Source organism: Elaeis guineensis, chromosome 8, assembly GCF_000442705.2.
Source record: "Elaeis guineensis isolate ETL-2024a chromosome 8, EG11, whole genome shotgun sequence".
In the NCBI taxonomy this organism is placed as follows: domain Eukaryota; kingdom Viridiplantae; phylum Streptophyta; class Magnoliopsida; order Arecales; family Arecaceae; genus Elaeis; species Elaeis guineensis.
In genome coordinates this window covers 115,091,502-115,103,649 of record NC_026000.2, presented here as the reverse complement: position 1 = coordinate 115,103,649, position 12,148 = coordinate 115,091,502, and positions in this window count along the sequence as shown.

Sequence of the window (12,148 nt, the reverse complement as noted above, 5' to 3'; positions counted from 1 at the left end):
GGGAGAAGAGAGAGAGAGACTTGGGAGAAAGAGTTTCATATTCCTTGGGTTCATCAAACCTATACAGTGTATGTATATATAAACACAGGGTCAAGTGACCCAAACCCAAAACTCCCTTGATCAACTCTATGGGAGATTAGGTTAACCCAAGCCCATGTACACCCATGACTCAACCTAATCTTACCTATCCTGGACCCAGACCTGGCCCATAAAGAGTTGGTCCCTTGAGGCCCACATAGCCTAGACCTCAAGAATCCGAAAGGCCCACAGCCTTTCAACCTAAGGCCCAACTAGCTCTAGAGCCTCCATGAAGCCCTCATGAATGATGGACCTTGGCCTTAGCCTTGGTCCCCTGGGCCTTGGGCACACCACCTGGATCACAACAATCTCCACCTTGGTGTCCCAAGGCCTCCACCAGTTCCACTCTGTCCATCAGCCGCATCAGCTCAACACATCTCTGAAAGCTGTCCCGTGGAAGTACCTTCGTAAGTGCATCAGCTGGGTTCTCCTTGGTGTGTACCTTTACCAGCTCCACCTCACCATCCTCCACAAGCTCCCTGATCCGATGATATCGAATGTCGATGTGCTTTGTCCTTGCATGATAGACTGAGTTCTGTACTAATAGAAGTGCACTCTGGCTGTCACAGTGCACTCTAATGGCCTCTTGAGTAAGGCCCATCTCCGTCAACAAACCCTTCAGCCAAATTGCCTCCTTAGCTGCTTCTGTCAGCCCGATGTATTCCGCCTCTGTAGTGGATAGAGCCGTGATAGGCTGCAGACTCGATCTCCAAGAAATAGGACCTCCATACAGGCTAAAGATGAAGCCTGTCGTAGACCTCCGGGTATCTACATCTCCACCGAAGTCTGCATCTACATAACCGCCAATCAGCCCCTGAGCCTCCCTGGACATATCAGAGTATCCCACTGTACCTCCTCGCTGTCCGTAGCAGATGCCAACTCCAACTGATCCCACCAGGTATCTGAATATCCACTTCAGAGCTCTCTAGTGCTCCCTGTCAGGCTGCGCCATGAACCTGCTAACCTAACTCACTGCATGAGCGATGTCTGGCCTACAACAGACCATCGCATACATCAAGCTCCCAACTTCTGAAGCATAAGGAACCTTCTCCATCTCCTGAGCCTCCACCTCAGACTGTGGCGCCATGGTCTTCGAGAGTCTGAAGTGACCGGCAAGTGGCAGCTTCGCCGGCTTTACACCCTTCATCCCGAACCTCTCTAAGACCTTCTGTATGTAGCCCCCCTGAGATAGATGCAGCACCCTCCGGGCTCGGTCTCTGAAAATCTCCATGCCTAGGATCTTCCTTGCAGGGCCCAAATCTTTCATCTCAAACTTTCGAGATAAGGATGCCTTCAGATCCTGTACAACCTTCCTACTCTTGCATGCTATAAGCATGTCATCCACATACAAGAGTAGGAACACCCTAGAACCATCCTCAAGAGACTGAACATAAACACAGGGATCAAACTCGCACCTGGAAAGTCCAATGCTGCACACATAGGAGTCGAACCGCTTGTACCATTACCTCGACGACTGCTTCAGCCCGTACAGTGACTTCTGCAACAAACAAATCTTTCCCTCTGATCCTGGATCCCTGAAATCGGATGGCTGCTCCATGTAAATCTTCTCCTCCAAATGCCCATGGAGGAACACCGTCTTGACATCCATCTGCTCCAGCTCTAAATCCTGAGCTGCTACAATGCTCAGTAACACTCTGATGGAAGTATGTCTGACGATGGGAGAGAAGACCTCATTGAAGTCGATGCCTTCCTTCTGGGAGTATCCCTTGGCCACTAACCTTGCCTTGAATCTGATACCTCCCTGCTCTGAAGGCCTTTCCTTGTGACTGTAGATCCATTTGCAGCCAATGGGCCTCTTCCCCTATGGCAACTGCACCAATCGCCACGTTTGGTTCTAGTGGAGAGACTGTATCTCCTCGGACATCGCCTGGACCCACCGCTCTCTGTCCTGGCTCTCAATAGCTTCCTGATACGTATATGGGTCTCTATTCACTGTCACCAAGGCATATGACAGCATCTCCTCGAAGCCATATTGGTCTGGTTGCCTGATGGTCCTCTTGGGCTTGTGTAGGGCAACACCGATATCAGTCCTCGGTCCAACTCGCTCCTGCTGGACCTCTCCACCTCGATCATCCGTCCGAGTCCTCTCCACCTGTGGAGACACCTTAGGTAGGTTCTCCACCTGAATATCATGTCCTCCAGTAGTACCTGCAAGAGGCAAAATAAAAGAGGTAAGCTATCCAGCAGCACCCTACTGGACCTCTTCCTGCTTCTGCTGCTCCTCCATGCCTGCTCGCCTCCGTAGGACTGACTTCTCATCAAAAGTCACATCCCGACTAATGGTGACCTTCTTTTCTAAGGGATCCCACAGCCTGTATCCCTTAACTCCTCGCGGATAGCCTAGAAACACCATCTTGCGTGATTTGGCGTCTAGCTTGCTCCGCTCACCAGCTCCAATGTGCACATAGGCCGTGCACCCAAATATCCGTAGATGGCCCAGCCCAACTGTCCTCCCAGACCACACCTCCTCTGGAAGCCTACCATCCAACCTAGTATGAGGTGACCGATTGACCAAGTAACCTGCTGCGTCAACTGTGTCAACCCAGAACTCCTTTGGAAGCCCTGCCTGCAGCCTAATGCATCGTGCCTTTTCCAGAAGTATTTTGTTCATCCTCTCGGCCATCCCATTCTGCTGTGGAGTTCTCTTAACTAAGAAGTGTCTCCTGATCCCACACTCCTCACAGTAGTCCTGGAACTCTCTGTTGGTGTACTCCCCGCCATTGTCTGACCTCAGACACTTCACGCTCCTCCCCTGCTCCTTCTCCACCTCAGCTCTCCAGATCTTGAACTTGGTGAAGACCTCAGACTTCTCTCTCATGAAGTAAATCCAGAGTTTTCTTGAGAGATCATCAATCAGGGTCATGAAGTATCTGACCCCATTCCTAGCTGAAACTGGGGCTGGTCCCCACACATCCGTGTGTACTAACTCCAGAGGGCTGCACTGCGGGCTGTACTGATGTTGAACTGAACTCTCTTCTGCTTTCCCATCTGGCAAGGCTCACAGATCTTCCCTGTAGCACCATCCTCCAAATCAGAGATGAATCCTCTCCTGCTCAACTCCCTCAGCCCCTTGTCACCCATGTGGCCTAGGCGGTAGTGCCACATCCTGTAAGCCCCCTGCTGGTCCTGTACTGCAGCTGTTGCATCAGACTCTCCGGTCACCACAGATCTCTCCATGCGATAGAGGTTATTGTCCAACCTCCTACCTCTCATCACCACCATAGCTCCATTGGAGATGTTCAAAATTCCGCTTCTAGCCCTACTGCTGAAGCTGTATCCACTGCGCTCCAAGTAGCCTAGTGACACCAGATTCTTTTCCAGCTCCGGGATGTGCTTTACATTTGTCAATATCCTCACAATCTCATCAAACATCCTCTCCCTGATTGTCCCTATCCCAGCCAAGGATGATTGTCGCCTAGAGTCACTGATCCCTCATCTGTCTTGGTGTATGTCGCAAACCAAGACCTGTGTGGTGTGTAGTGATGTGAGCACGCAGAGTCTAGTGTCCACTTCTCTGTGTAATGCCTGTGACCATCTGATACCACAAGTAGATCATCCTCTATCTGCTGCCCAGCAACTGCACTCACTGATTCTGAGCCACTTCTTTCTTCCTTCTTGCTCTTTCATAGTGGATATTCTCGCTTGAAGTGCCCGAACTCGTTGCACTTGAAGCATTTCATCTCTTTCTTTCCCTTCCTGGACTTGGACCGCCCCCTGGACTTGCTTCTACCTCTGCCTGTCCTCTCTCCTACTGCCAAACCCTCCTAGGGAGCCCGATCTCTGATCAACTTTTTTCTTTGCTCTTTAGACCTCAGCACCGAGACCATGTCCTCATATTCCAGAGTCTCCTTGCCGTAGAGCAGTGTAGTCACCAAAGAGTCATATGATCCTGGCAGCGAATACAAAAGCAACAAGGACTTATCCTCCTCATCCAGCTTTACCCCGATATTCATCAACTCCGTGCACAACTGGTCGAACCTCTGAATGTGGCCAATCACATCAGATCCCTCCTGCATTCGAAGACTATACAACCTCTTCTTCAGCATTAGCTTGTTGCACATATTCTTCCCCATATACATGGTGTGCAACTTCGACCAAAGGCCCTTCGGGGTCTTTTCTTCCAGCACCGAATACAACGCCGCATCTGCCAAACATCCTCTGATCATCGAGCATGTTTTCTTCTCCAACGATGTCCACTGTCTATCTGTCATTCCCTCAGGCTTCTCATCCAAAGCCTGATCCAGATCTGCTTGCACCAAAAGATCCTCCACCTAGATTTTCCACATGAAAAAATTTTTCTTGCCATCAAATTTTTCGAACTCGACCTTCATATTGCTGTTCATGATTGGATCCAAGCCAAACAAGCAATATAAAATCAAGAAGTGTAGATATACCTTGATGGTACCTTACTGAAAATTTTCAGCATTTGAGATCTTCAACTTCTCGTGCTTGGAACCGCTTTCTCACCATCGTGGCTCTGATACCAACTATTGGAGCATGATCCCTGCTCCTCCCATGGATCTTGGGTGTAGCAGAACCAGCAACGAACAAATCTGGAGACTTCTGGACTCGATTGAAGGCCCTTGACGAAATCAGCCTGGTTGCTGTCTTCTTCGTCAGCCTTTTGTTCCAGATGAAGAATGCCTCTGAAATCATCTCTAAAAAATCCAAGATCTAGTACCCAACCAGATCAGGCTTGGACTGAGGTCTTCTAATTTATAGATCTTAAATCGGGATATTGTAGATAGGGAAGAAGGTAGATGGAGACAGACCATGCAGATCTGTCCTGCTGCAGCCTTTCCTATAGATCTGTTGATGGAGATCTCACCCGTGCCTCAAACGACCTCAGATCAACTCCAGATCTGAGAGAAACTTATACCAACCTCTTCTCAATAGTTTCCAGATCCTGGACCTGATGTTTAGGTGGTTGCAAGAGAGGGAGAGAGGAAATGGTTGGCGGCACAAAGGGGGAGGGGCTAGCGCCTCCCCTGCTTTCTTGCCTTTTTGGGACCTGACGGCAAGAAACCCTAGGGTTTCTTGCTCCTGGGGTGTGGAGAATAGCTGGAGAGAGAGGGAGAAGAGAGAGAAAGACTTGGGAGAAAGAACTTCGTATTTCTTGGGTTCATCAAACCTATACAGTGTATGTATATATAAACACAGGGTCAAGTGACCCAAACCCAAAACTCCCTTGACCAACTCTATGGGAGATTAGGTTAACCCAAGCTCATGTACACCCATAACTCGAACTAATCTCACCTATCCTGGGCTCAGACCTGGCCCATAAAGAGTTGGTCCCTTGAGGCCCACATAGCCTAGACCTCAAGAACCCGAAAGGCCCACAGCCTTTCAACCTAGGGCCCAACTAGCCCTAGAGCCTCCATGAAGCCCTCATGAATGATGGACCTTGGCCTTAGCCTTGGTCCCCTGGGCCTTGGGCACACCACCTGGATCACAATACTTGGGAAGCCAAAGTGACCGCTATCCAAGAAGTCAAGGATCTGAACATCCTACCCTTGGAAGAGCTTCTAGGATCACTGATGATACATGAGCTGAGTATGAAACAACATCAAGAAGAAGAAGTCAAAAAGAAGAGGACAATCGCCCTCAAATCCACGGCTCAACTTGATGAAAAAACTGATGATACAAAAAATGAAGAGTAGGATGAAGAAATGGCTTTCATTACTAGAAGGTTTAAAAAATTTTTGAGGAAAAGAAAATAAGGAATGAGGAAGAGGCTACTCACAAAAGGAGAATATAGCAAAGAAAAGGATAAAGACCAACTCCTTATTTGCTACGAATGTAAGAAACTAGGATATTTTAAGTCTGAATATCCACAACTGAAGAAGGGTCCCAAGAAGTACAAGAAGAAGGCCATGATGGCTACTTGGAGTAGAAGTGATGAGTCAAGCTCCGAAGAAGAAGATTCAAATGAACAAGCCAACTTGTGCCTTATGGCTCTTAAAAATGAGGTAAATTCTGAAACTCCTGTTGACTTTACCTTTGAAGAACTTCATGAAGCTTTTTATGATTTAATTGATGAACTAAAGAAGCTAGAGGTAAAGAACAAAGAGTTAAAATCAAAGAATCAATCTTTACTAAAATAAAATGAGAGTATTTCAAATAAAAAATCTATCCTGTTTCAAGAAAATCTTAACTTAAAGAATGAAATTGCTAAGCTAAAACCAATAGTTGAAAAATTCACCTTAAGTTCTAATAAACTTAATATGATTTTTGAAAATCAAAAGGCTGTTTATGATAAGGCTGGTCTTGGTTACAACCCCTTAAAGAAATAAAAATTTCTAAAAAATATCTATGTAAACTCTTCAAACAACAAGTTCTCAAACATTACTTGCTTCAAATGTGGTAAAATAGATCACAAGTCATACACTTGTCTCTCTAACAAATTCTTAAATTCTAATGTAAAGAAAATATGGGTTCTAAAAGGAACCATTGTGACTAACCAAAAAGGACCCAAGAAAGCTTGGGTACCTAAAGTAAAAACTTGACTTTTGCTTGCAGGTGTGTCTAGCATCCCAAGGAGCAAATCAAAAATGATATCTTGATAGTGGATGCTCGAGACACATGACTGGTGATGAATCCCAATTCATCATATTTGATGCTAAAAATGGAGGGATGGTCACCTTTGGAGACAATGGCAAAGGAAAGATCATCGGTATAGGTAACATTGGTATCACTCCCTCCAAGTACATTGAAAATATTTTATTAGTAGATGGTTTAAAACATAATTTATTAAGCATCAGTCAATTTTGTGATAAAGGATACAAAGTTATTTTTGAATCTTCTGTTTGCATTGTAACTAGTCCTGTTAATGAAGGCATTAAATTTGTTGGGCATAGACATGGCTATGTTTATATGGTAGATTTGAATGATCTATCTAAAATAAATATGCAATGCCTAGTATCCTTGAATACCAAGATTAATGAGACTAGTTGGCTTTGACATTGTAGGCTTGCACATATTAGCATGCATTCACTTTCAAAACTCATTAAGAAAGAATTGGTTATTGGTTTACCCAAATTGAACTTTGAAAAGGATAGAATTTGTGATGCATGCCAACTAAGTAAACAAACAAGAGTTTTATTCAAATCTAAAAATATTGTTTCAACTACTAGGCCATTAGAATTATTGCACATGGATTTATTTGGACCTACTAGAACTACTAGTCTAAGAGAAAAATGATATGACTTTGTAATTATTGATGATTTCTCTCGTTTTACATGATTTTTCTTTTTAGCATACAAGGATGAAACTTTTCAAGTTTTCTCTAAATTTTATCGAAAAGTCACAAATGAGAAAAGTTTTTCAATTCAAAATATTCAAAGTGATCATGAAACCGAATTTGAAAACTAAGATTTTGAAAAATTTTGTGATGAAAAAGAAATAGGCCACAACTTTTCGACACCTAGGACACCCCAACAAAATGGAGTAGTAGAAAGAAAAAATAGAACCCTTGAAGAAATGGCCCGTACCATGCTATGTAGAAGCAACCTTCTAAGATACTTTTGGGCGGAAGCTATTAACACAGCATGTTACATATTAAATCGTGCTTTAATTAGACAAATTTTAAAGAAAACTCCCTATGAGCTTTGGAAAGGAAAAAAATCAAACATTGCATATTTTCATATTTTTGGTTGCCGATATTTTGTGTTAAATAATGGTAAAGAAAGACTAGAAAAATTTGATGCAAAATCCGATGAAGCAATTTTTCTTGGTTACTCCTCTTCTAGTAAAGCCTTTAGAGTTTTCAACAAAAGAACCTTAGTAGTAGAGGAGTCAATACATGTTATCTTTGATGAAACTAACGATCTTCCTTCAAAGAAGAATGAAGATTTTGATGATGCAGATCCTCTTATAGAAGGAATAAAGGAGATCAACCTAAAAGATTCAACAATTCAAGATGATGAAGAACATGAAGACAAACAAGATGAGGAAGGTGAAGAATGATAAGAACAACCTCAAGGTACAAATAATCTACCCAAAGAATGGAGGTATGATCACAATCACCCAAAGAACTAATCATTGGTGATCCTACACATGGTGTAAGAACTCGTTCCTCACTTAAAGATGCATTCAATCATTTTACTTTTGTCTCTTATCTTAAATCTAAAACTATAGACGAAGCTGAAAAAGATTATAATTGGATTAATACAATGCAAGAAGAACTTAATCAATTTGAAAGAAATAATATATGGACTTTAGTATCAAGACCTAAGAATTATTCAATAATTGGTACAAAATAGGTATATAGGAATAAATTGGATGAACATGAAAATGTAATAAGAAATAAAGCAAGATTGGTTACAAAAGGTTATAATCAAGAAGAAAGAATTGATTTTGATGAGACTTTTGCATCTGTTGCTAGATTAGAGGCAATTAGACTTTTACTTGCATATGCTTGTTTTATGAAATTTAAATTATTTCAAATGGATGTCAAAAGTGCCTTTTTAAATGGATATATTGCTGAAGAAGTTTATGTAGAATAATCTCCAGGTTTTGAAAATCAAGCTTTTCCTAATCATGTTTTCAAATTAAATAAAGCTCTATATGGTTTAAAACAAGCACCCAGGGCTTGGTATGAAAGGTTAAGCAAATTTCTACTCAATAATGATTTTTCAAGAAGAAATGTAGACACAACCTTTTTCATTAAAAGAAGTCAAGATGATATATTAGTGATACAAATATATGTCGATGATATTATTTTTGGGTCTACTAATGAAACTCTTTGTCAAGATTTTGCAAAGCTCATGTAGGGAGAGTTCGAGATGAGCATGATGGGAGAACTTACATTCTTCTTCGGACTCCAAATCAAACAAACAAAAGAAGAAATCTCCATCACCCAAAGCAAGTACACAAGAGAATTCCTCAAAAGATTTAGAATGAAGAACTCCAAACCGATTGGCACACCCATGAGCCCAACATGTAAGCTTGACAAGGACGAAGAAGGTAAAAGTGTAGACTGAAAATTTTATAGAGGCATGATTGGTTCTCTATTATATTTAACTGCTAGTAGACCTGATATTATATTTAGTGTTTGCCTGTGTACTCGTTTTCAATCAAACCCAAAGAATCACACTTGAATGCAGTTAAAAGAATCCTTAGATATTTAAATGGTATACAAACTCTAGGATTATGGTATTCTAAGGACTCACTAATTGACTTAATAGGATATTCAGATGCCGATTTTGCTGGATGTAAATTAGATAAAAAAAATACTAGTGAAACTTGCCAATCTTTTGGAGTTAACCTAATCTCTTGATTTAGCAAGAAACAAAATTCGATAGCACTGTCTACGGCCGAGGCCGAATACATTACAGTCGGAAGTTGTTATGCTCAAATCTTGTGGATTAAGCAACAACTCGAAGACTTTGATATCAAACTCAATGAAACTCCCATAAGATGTGATAACACTAGTGCCATAAATCTCACTAAAAATCCAATTCAATATTTTAGGTCAAAATATATTAAAATCAGGCATCATTTCATAAGAGAACATGTCCAAAATAAAGACATAATTCTTGACTATGTTTGTACTGAAAAATAATTAGCTGACATCTTTTTCAAGGCCTTAAGTGAAGATAGATCTTGTGAAATTAGGAGAGAACTAGGAATCCTTGATCCATCTGCTTGAGTGTCTCTCTGATTTCAAGGTATCATCACCAAAAATCCTCTTAGCTTAATTCTCATCCTTTTCTTTTGAGATCAAAAATCCAAAATTACCGTTCTCATAATCAATTTTTGGGTAAACATACTTCTCCTAATGTTTCAAATTTTTTTGAAATTATTTTATCATTTTTCTGATTTTCTCTGTGCCATGAGTCGACCCCCAGGGTCGATCCTAGGGTAAACTTGTAATATTGACTAAATCCTTCGGGCGCTTTCTTCTTGTTGGAAATCCTCCCTTGAGCCAACCCAACTCTCTGTCTTCTTCCTTCCACCAAGTCAAAAGACTCCCTCTCTTCTTCCTCAAATCCAAGTTTTTCTCCAAAACTCTTCTCCCACCATCTCTCACCCTCTAAATCATCCTCTTGGAACCAAGTTCCTCCCTTTCTCCTTCATTTGGAGCGAGTCGAGCTTACCCTAGACTTTATCCGTCTTCTCCAAATCGGCACTCCACTTCTCCAAAATCCTTATCCTTCCACTAGAAATCTTCATCTCTCCCTCACATTTGCTCTCCTAAGTTCCTTGCTATTTCTGCTTGTGCAAATGGCTCCGAAGATGAAGCTTCCACAGAGGAGGAAATCAGTTCGCGGGTTAGAGAAAAGTATGCGCCGGAAGAGACAAGCAACCGAGACCACTTCTGCTTCAAACTCTGCTCCTGCATCAGCTCCAGCTACAACCCGGTCACCAATCAGCCCTAGTAAGGTTCCCCTCTCCGATAGGAAGGTAGAGCCCGACAAAAATATTGATTTCAAATTTTTTGAAAAGGAAGGGTTCTCTATTGGATAAAAAATTAAGGACTAAGGTTTGGAATTTTACTGCTCCCTAAAAGAAAATACTTATGTAGATCTTGTTAGAGAATTCTGTCTGAATTTGGGATACAGCAATGAAACAGTAAAATCCACAGTAAAGGGTGTAGAAATTAGCCTAGATCCTATGCTTTTGGAAAAAATTCTTCATTTACCTTGTGAGGAATACACAAACATGGAACTCCCAGTTAAAGAGGAAGGAATAAATGTTATTTTAGGGAGAACCTTCACTGAAAGCCTAAACAAATTAGAGGCAAATATTCTTTCCATTGAGATGAGGCTGGTACACCACATGGTAACTAAGTTATTTTTTTCTAGAAGTGGTAGACATGATCTTCTCTTTGGTCGGGACATCTACATTATGTATCATGTTATCACTCAAACCCCCCTAAACCTCCCAGCATTGATGTTTGAGGCTATGAGAGAGACCTTGAATAGGTCTAAGGCACATTTGCCTTTTGGTATGGCTCTCACTTTAGTATTTAGGAGGTTCGGAGTTAGCTTTGAGGGGGAGGCAGTAGCTAGGCTATCTCACTCCGACACTATCAACCGCCATACTTTGCACCGCATGAGATTTTTCAAAATTGATGGTGGTTGGACAAAAAGTGTGGAAGAGAGAGCTGAGGATAGAGCAGAGGAGGAAAGGACCATCCTCACCCCTCCATGATCACAGAGCTGTATCTCCAGATATTTAGTTTATTTCTAACCACGAGATTGGGCCGTCAGAATCTGCGAGGAGGCATACTTCAGTTCAGCAGTCAGACAGCAGAGCACATCCTTCTGAGATCAGATTGGCTGATGATCAGATAGAGATGATATCTCAGTGTGTAGCTTCTATACTATCCGTTAGTTGGGCACTTCAGCTTTTGCTCAGGGATCGACATCTCATGGTGTATCTGATCAGACACTGATCCCCTACATCTCCACTGTGTTTCGATGATTACTGGTCAGTCAATATGCATCGAGCAGCTTGAGGGCTGTGTATTGAGACTGACTGGCAGAGTTCTTGACTTGCAGGGGCAAGTGTTAGCTCTAGCCCATCCATAACCACATGAGGACATCACTGAGGTCTCAGACCTATCTGCGGAGGCAGTCAGACTGCGAGGAGTCTTAGAGAGTGGTTTTGACTTTCTGAGGAGAGAGATTAGGGGCTTTAGTGAGCATGCTTCCACTCAGTTCACTGCACTGCTACAATCTATTTCGAGAGCTTTGAACCTTCTGGACACCATCAGATTCTCACTTGTAGCTCAGTCCTTTGCTTCTCAGCCTTCAGGATCTTCTCACCCCTCCACTCGTGCTGGCACCTCTACCCGTGGCAGAGGCAGATGCGGTCGAGGTCGAGCTCGTGGACATGATCCCTCATCTCCTCACCCCATCTCTAATTCATCAGACTTCGATCCATCCAGTCATGATATCTATTAGATCCAGTGTAGTCTGTCATATCTTTAGTTTTTAGGATCTATCTTGTAGGCCATGCAATGTAATGTTGACTGATTGACTCTTGGATAGTTTCTATCTATGTCTTTGGTACTCTAAGTTGACACTTATGTATTGAAACATCT